At 47.3% G+C, this 8,467-nt stretch overlaps 1 long non-coding RNA gene across 1 annotated transcript; it reads right to left on the minus strand.

The window, feature by feature from the left end:
- Positions 1-2,562: 2,562 nt before the first annotated feature.
- Positions 2,563-6,823, minus strand: LOC139041748 (uncharacterized). The gene is made up of 3 exons (XR_011497596.1): positions 6,658-6,823; positions 4,084-4,302; positions 2,563-2,956 (listed from the first exon to the last, which is right to left on the minus strand). It is a non-coding gene; the product is annotated as an uncharacterized lncRNA (long non-coding RNA).
- Positions 6,824-8,467: the final 1,644 nt, after the last annotated feature.

Below are 8,467 nucleotides of genomic sequence, written 5' to 3' on the forward strand. Positions count from 1 at the left end.
GCCAGGGTGAGCCCCACCTCTCTCCTTTCATATCTAAATTTTCAAAATCACGGGCTTGGAGATTTTCCTATTATTCGTGTGTTCTTTAAAATCCCTATATCTGAATTATTTCACCTTTACTATTCTTAATGCTGCTTATTTGTTTGCTCACTCACTTGCACATACTCATATTAATCTTATCAGAGATAGTCCTTTTAAAGAACTAAGTTTTAGTTTTAAAGAGTTTGCCTATTTCATTTGTTTATGCTTTTATCTTTAAAAGCATATCTTTCCTTCTATTTTCTTTGGATTTACTTTGGGTTATTTTTTGTTTGGCTGGTTTTTCTCTTTTTTTTACTTTCTTGAGTTGAGACATTTTATGCGTGTGTTTTGTCATCACCATTAAGATTTCTTCTCTTTGCAATCGCTGTATTTAGAAGTATTTTACTTTAATAAATATACTTTTATAAATATAAGAACTTCTCCTTTGGCTGTTTGCTGGTTTTTTAATCTGAGGTTGCTCTCTCATGGTGCTATTTTTATGCTCTTGCTTCGTAAGTTTAGGGCATGAGCCCGTTTTCAGCAGAGGTTTCCCACACGTGTCCTCGTGCCCAGCTTGTGGAGGTCCCTCTTCAGGTTTTTGTGGGGTTTTTTTCAGATTTTTTTTTTTCCTTTTTCTCCCCAAGGCCCCCAGTACATAGTTGTATATTCTTAGTTGTGGGTCCTAGTTGTGGCATGTGGGACGCCACCTCAGTGTGGCTCAATGAGCAGTGCCATGTCCGCACCCAGGATTCGAACTGACGAAACACTGGGCCACCTGGAGCAGAGCACACAAACTTAACCACTCGGCCACAGGGCCAGGCCCCTCTGCAGGTTTTGAGCTTAGGGGCTCAGCTGAGCTTCTGTGCTACCGAGGGACAAATTCGCCTGCATGCTGCTCCCAGTGTGGGCTTGAGGTCTTGATTTGTCACAGGCCCTCTGTGTCTACCCACAAGCTAAGGTCACACCGGCACTGCCAGTGAACAGGCCTGAGTTAGCCCGTTGTATCATATATGAGAAGGGCAGACTGTTTAGGAGCCTCTAAGTTGGGGGGTGGGGGCAGGCAATAACAGGATCTTCCTCCTAGGATTTGTGTGAAGATGAGATGAAGAGTCCTGGCACAGAGTAAATGCCCAATAAATGTTAGATATTATTAAGGTTATTGTATTGTTATTATGGTTGATAATAAAACTGTTCACGAAGCACAAAAATTGGCACACAGCATAAGCAAAATAAATGTTAGCTCCTGTTAACCGGTTGCTGATTATTTCAAATAACGAGCATCTTGCTATTAGACTCTCTAATTTCTTCTTCAGTGTGTGTATCCACTATGTACAAGGCATCAGGCTAAAGCCAGCACAGAGATCGCGTGCAGCTTTTGTGAGGATGACCTGACAAAGATGAAGATGTACCACACTACCACAGGGCACCTGTGTGTGCACACATGTGTGTAAGGAGCCATCATCAAATTGAGGATGATGACAACTATGAAAACACCTGAGTTATCATTGTTGCTGTTTTCAGACGGAAGAGAGAAGTCTCAAGAACACATACAAATATAAACCATAAATGAGGTGGGGTGTCTCTTCTGAGAAAACGAAGGGGTAGAAGCAGTGGTAAAGGCCCCAAATGGGTCTTGAGGGTAAAGGAAGAAACATGTGAAATGGCCTCAGTCCCAGAATAGAAGGAGAAGGCTCACCCTCCGTATGTTTCAACTGGGAGCTTATGGAAGACACATTTAATTCAAAGTCACTTAGGAGCCTAGCATTTGTCTGGGTGTTTTTGTGAATGCTTTGCCTGTTTTGGTGGTTTTATTTTTGATTATTGGGTTTTCACCATTCTCTGTTTCGCATTCTGTGAGTGCGTATAGCTAAAACGTATCTTTTCTTCTTAGTCTACCCACCAACATGTAATCCAAGTGGAAACAGCTGCAAGGATTCAAATACATTTTCCAAAATTATTATAGTCAACTCCATTTAAAAATTGTAAGAGGGCCAGCCCAGTGGCACAGTGGTCAAGTTCTCACCTTCCGCTTCGGGGCCCCGGGTTCACTGGTTTGGATCCCGGGCACAGACCTACACATTGCTTATCAAGCCATACCGTGGCAGTTGTCCCACATATAAAGTAGAGGAAGATGGGCATGGATGTTAGCTCAGGGTCAGTCTTCCTCAGCAAAAAGAGGAACATTGGCAGCAGATGTGAGTTCAGGGCTAATCTTCCTGGGGAAAAAAAAAATTGGAAGATATGTTCGTAAGAAGTGATCAAAAATTTCCGATCTTGCTCAAGATGTGTTTAGGAAGAATAACAACGATCATTCAAGGCAGTGCTGGCCAATGGAAACAATGTGGCCCACTACATAATTTTAAATTTTCTAGTAGCCATATCAGAAAAAGGTAAAAAGAAACAGGTGAAATTAATGTTAATAATATATTTTAATTTAGTCCAATATATCCAAAATATTCTTATTTCAACACACAATTAATATAAAATTATTAATGAGATATGTTATTCTTTTTCTCATACTAAGTCTTCAAAATCTGGCACATCTCAATTTAGACACTAAATTTTTATCAGAAATGCTTAATCTGTATTTAGATTTTATAAAACGTACAATTGAAAAAGTAGATTCATGTGCCCAAGTTGTTCTAAACATACTTAAAAGCTTCCCAATAAGTCAAGTGTGTATCATTTTAAGATTTAAGCTTAAATTTCATAAAATAAACAGAATTGAAAATCCATTCTTCAGCTGCACTAGCCGCATTTCAAGTGATCAACGTTTGACAACACAGATCGAAGGTAGAGATACAAGTTTCCAGTCCTCAGTTTTCAGCCGTTAAGTAGCATAATCCACTTCTAGTTTTAGTGCCATATTTCTTGTTCTTTCAGCATCCTGAGTGCCACCCGACCTCCTCCATGTGTAGTAAGGCTAGCCCAGCCTCTGGGAGACAAAGACGGAAAAGAAAAGGGGTTCACAACCAACTTACTCCAACGAACAAAGCAAATCCATCCTGTGAGCTCCACTGACATTTCCTTGATGATAGCATTCATGTCTGTAAATACTATAGGAGTATCCCAGGAATCCCATTTACACATCATTTGGGGGCGTTCTTGCACCTAGTTTTTCGCATTTCCTATTGGTAGGCACAGAGCCTTGTGGGTGGTAAGTATTCAACAAACGCATGTTGGATGAACAAATACAGGACCATTTGTGTATATTTTCCAGTTAAGTATTTTCATAGAGTACCTGAAGATCATTTAAGGAAAATTTCTCTGTCCTATTCTTTGGGCAATGTCTTTGACTGAGAGTCTTTCATCCAGAGGTGCCTGACAACAGCAAAAGGAGGACAGAGGGAGGAGGAGGATGCTGGGAGGAGGTGAGCCACCAGCCATCTCTGCTCAGATGAATGACCAGAATTCTACCTCCCACCCTGCTCCCCCGCCGCGATCTGATGGTCACACAGGACCAGCACAGCTAGGACGTGGGCAAAGGGCTGTTAGCAGGATTCAGGTTTTGAGGGGAAGAAATAGAGCAGAGTACCCAACCCAGCGGAAAAGTTTCAGAGATAGAAGGGCCCATAGAGACCAAAGCACCGCCCCCTGAGAGCTGCCGAGAGCATTCATAAGTAAATACATATGAAAACACGTGGATTATACAAACTCAGATGATTTCAACAAGGAAGAGATGGATCTGGGAAAACTCTGTCTAAGAAAAATGCAAATCACTTAGGAATCGCACAAAGAACTTTCAGATCAAGTCTACTTTACACAACTAGAAGGACCCACAACTAGAATATACAACTATATACTGGGGGGCAGTGGGGAGAAGAAGAAGAAAAAAGAGAAATCTACTTTAAGCAGGCCATGTGCAAAGATGGAAAAGAAGATGCGTGAGTAGTACCCACCTCTAGGAATAATGTCAGCAGAGAAAAAACCCAAATCAAGGTTAGGATTGAGAAAAAAATGCTCAAAAATTATTAAAAGGATATTGTGCTAGTTTCTTAATTGCTGCCGGAACAAATTACCACAAACTTCATGACTTAAAATAACATAAATTTATTATCTTACAGTTTTGGAGGTCAGACGTCCCAAATCAGTTTTCCTGGGCTAAGATCAAGGTGTTGGTGGGCCGGCATTCCTTCTGGAGGCTCTAGTGGATAATCCATTTCCTTGCCTTTTCCAGCTTCTAGAAGCTTCCTGTATTCCTTGGCTTGTGGCCCAACATGGCTCCATCCTCTTCTTCCGTGGTCACATCTCCTTCTCTCTGTCTGATCCTCCTGTCTCCCTCTTAGAAGAACACCTGTGATTACATTGGGCCCACCCAGATCAGCCAAGATAACCTCCCCATCTCAAGATCCGGAACTTCATCACATCTGCAAGCATCTTTGGGGACTATTATTCGGCTGACCACAAATAAACGGAACTATTTTCAGGGAAAAACAATAAATATTTCTTGCAGGCAATGGTGTAATGCTAAGAGATGACAAAGAGGAAGTGAATTTCCTTAATTCCCTTATGGCTTCCAACTTCTCTGACAGGAAGATTGATCCCTGGGCTGATAAATTTGGGACTCACACCTGCCCTGCCCAGCCCGAATAAGCTCATGCCTCACTATTTCCCCTCGGTCCCCATGGCCCGTTGCCCATTCCTTTGTTATGTCATTCAATCACTCGATAAATATGTGTTGAGCACCCACTATGTGGAAGCAACATTGGAGTCACCCAGGAGAATCAGTGCACAAAACAATTGGAAGTTCCTCCCGTCAGAGAATTACCACACTTGTCGGGGAAGGCACATGATAAACAAAGTAAAGAAGGGAATTGTATGGCATTCTTGAAAGCAGCTAAGTGCTATAAAGAAAAATGAAGCAGGGAAGACCGGTAGAGATGGAGGAGGAGTTAGTGGCAGAGCTAAATCGGGTGTCTAGGAGAGGCTCAGCCGAGAAGATGGCAATTGAGCAAGGTTTGAAAGGTATGTAGGGGGCACACTCTTTCTTAGATGCTCTAAGAAAAGAAATAGCAAATAATGCAAAGGCCCTGCAGAGGAGCAGCATGGGCATTTTGAGCAGATGCAGACTAGCCGGATGCAGGAGAATCAGCAAGGGGGCAGTTGCAGGAGCTGAGGACAGATCTTAACGGGCGGGTCAGCCCTAGAAAGGCCCTGTCACATGGGGTCGCACAGGACTGCGAGCTCCAGAGAGGGCACACTCATTCTCATTGGTGTCCCTGGCACCTTGCACAGCACGAGCTTGCATCATCAACACGTGAGAACTGTGACTAAAGGGAGGAAGCTCTGTTAGGTTTCCCACGGGGCAGGCGAGGAAACAAGTCATTGTTTTCTCTTTAGAAGCTCACTTGGAGTTTCACCTTCCCTTCTGCATCTGGGCCAGAGGCCTGGGGTGTCTGTCATTAGACTGCGCAGGAACCACCCCTGATGCCACGACATTAGAGCTGCAGTTGCGTTGGCCAGAATCCTGTGGGCTCAGCTCACACTCTCTGTCTACGTGTCCTGCAGCTACTGCCCTGCCCCTCCCTCATACTACTGTCCCTGCCAATGCCATCCCACCTTGGCCAAAGCCCTGGTGAGGCCTTGGTCCTCTCATCACCTGCTGGGGGCACTAGCTCAGCTGAAATCTGGAGAGAATGGAAGGACGTGGGGTAGGAGAGGGAGGTGTCAGCAGTCGGGGTTGGGGGGCGGGGAGAGTCGAGAAACAGCCCAGGGAATGGGAGGGGAGGCACATTTGTTGCCGCACAGGGGAGCAACAAAGGGTTAAGTGATTTGCATTACTGTACTTGTGTGCAGGCCTGGAGGGCCGCCGGGCTGCACTTGGGTGGTCCGGTACGGTCTCAGGCAGCGACCTCTTAGTGGTATCGGTGTGATTTATGCAGCTGTCAAGCTGCCTTCACCAGGACAAGTGAACTGCGGGCACCGGCCGGCAGCCGTGCTCCCTCCGAGAGGGTCAGTAAATGGGGCCAAAGAGAAAGAAAAACAGCCCAAGGTGCCACCCCTCATCCTCCGGGTCCTCTAATGACGAGTCCCCTCTATAGAAAAACATCCAGCTGCCCACAGGAGACCGACTCACAGAGGCCCACTGTCTCGGGCCGCCAGGCTTGGCAGGGAGCCACCCACCACTGATGGAGCGGGAGAGGCCAGGCTGACAGACAGACCAACCTGAGCCCAGCCAGCTAGCCTGGCGTGGACACGGGGACCTGCTGTCTCAGGTCCGAGGGTGATGTGACAAGGCCAGGGTGCGGACTGTCGTCCTGCAGCCAGGGAAGCATTGTCACACCAAGATGCCACCCACAAGGTCCTCCGTCCCTCGGGAGAAGGCCAGGGCTCTTGACCCTTCGGCACAGGCCGGGGTAGGTAGCACAGCAGGGGCAGCACGGGGAGAGCCAGGACACAGAAGCCATCTCAGCAGCGAGGGAGAGCCTGCCTGAGCATCTGAGGCTCGGGGGACCACCCCGCCCTGGACTGGGACCCTCTCAGGGTGGGTCTGTTCATAAGCACCAGGCCTCCCCACCCCCCCACACACCTCCACACACACACACACCTCTGCACTCATACCCTCCTACACCCACACACACACCCCTGCATACACATAGATACCCCTACATACACACAACACCCCTACATACACACCTGTTATCACAGAGGAGAGGGCTCTCTCTCATTCAGTGTTTGATTGACAGTGAAGTAGCCAGGGACATGGGACATGCACAAAGCTTTAGAGGCCTGTAGAGTGCGTGTGTGTGTGAGAGAGAGAGAGCGTGTGTGAGAGAGAGAGAGAGCATGCACGCACAATGGCAGGACTGCACTTCTTAATAATGTCAGGAACTTTTCTTTAATGGGCCTCTTTCGCTCCACTGCCAACTGGCATGTGGTGCATTGTGCGTGTGGGACGGCAGTGGAAGGCAGGTGTTTCATCTTGGACTTGATTCCCAGCCAGAACATTTCCGAGACCCGGGTGGCGGGCAAAGCCGATTCCTGACTGAGCAGAGCAGAGCGAGAAGGGGAACTGGCTGCGTGCTCTCAGCCGTCGGCAACGGGCGAACCGCTCTCTTCCACCCCTCCCTCCTTCAGTCCTCTGCCTGCCCCTCACTCCGTGGGACCCGTCACTCCACAATGGGGTGCCCAAAGAGGAAATCTCTCAGCTGGACTCAGACAGACACAGGTGGCCCCAGCAGCTGCACGTCCCCTGGGTCTCTCGACTTGGCAAAGCTCTGTAGACTTGGTCATTTAACAGTCTTGTCAGCACAGGCGGGAAAGGACAATGGCGTTTTTAATAGGCTTCCTGTTTGTTCAGATAGGAAGCTGCTAATGCCTCCTTGGAAATGGTGTCTGGAGGTAAACGTGCCAACTGGCCCTCCCGGCACCTGACCCGCCTCCTCTTCGCCCATTCAGCCGGAAGTTTAAAAGGTTGACAGTTGAGTTCAGGGCATGGCAGCACTTGTATTTCCCATTGCCAGGGGCTCTTAAGGACCCTGTGCCCTTCTGTTTTGCAGGACACCATTCTTCTGCTCTGGTCCTGGGTATAAAGAGAACAGCTGCCCTGGACGCCGGACTGTAGCGGGCTTGGCCGGCAGTGCTGGTGTAATTCCCGTCTTGGCCGTCTCCCTCACGCCCCCACATCCGGTCATCACAGACGGCTCATGGTTTCTTGAGCTGGCTTCTCATGTCAAATCTAAAATGTGGAACTTTTGTGCTGTCCCCAAAAGACCTGAGATGGCCTCCCTCGTGGGAATCCCTCACACCACACTACACCTTGTAGGGTTCACACAACGCAAGGAGCCTTTTTAGGATTTGTTTCCTGGACAGCTCTCTAGAGGCCCTAGACAGAGAATGTCATGAAGATGTGGAAAGGATCCTTTCCCTTTTCGGCTGCTCTTGAGAAAGAAGGCGGGTGGTGACGAGGCAGAAACTGTTCTCGTGTGCCGGGTGCTTTTCTGACAGGCTCTGTGGGGAGGCCGTGCCTGGAAATAACAGGCAGTGGAGCCCAGGGTGATACTTTCTGCTAACACTTCACATGTAGGGTCTTCTCTAACAAACTTACTGAGGGTTGCTTTCTTTTCCATGAAGTTGAGAGAAGGTTAAATTTCACACAAGAGTCATACACTTTCTTCTGCGGGAGCTGTGAATACGTTTGCCCCCTTTACTGTTTCTACGTGGCTTCAGCCCCACCATGTCCCATCCAGGTCATTGCAATGACTTCCTAAGAATCCACCCTTCATGCTTTCACCATAATCACCTTCCTAAAATACAAGCCAGATCCCATGTCTTCCTTCTCAAAATCTTCACTCGTACTCCCTCAGCCTAAATCCCAAACTTGAGAGTGGCATTAAAGGTCCTCCGACAAGATGACTCTATCCAGTCTCTTGTCCTATATCCTGCCTGCAGAAGATACAGATGATATGTGTTAATCCGAGTCTTCCAGAAGCTGACACCGTAATGG

The sequence above is a fragment of the Equus asinus genome, chromosome 23 (assembly GCF_041296235.1).
Source record: "Equus asinus isolate D_3611 breed Donkey chromosome 23, EquAss-T2T_v2, whole genome shotgun sequence".
NCBI lineage: Eukaryota > Metazoa > Chordata > Mammalia > Perissodactyla > Equidae > Equus > Equus asinus.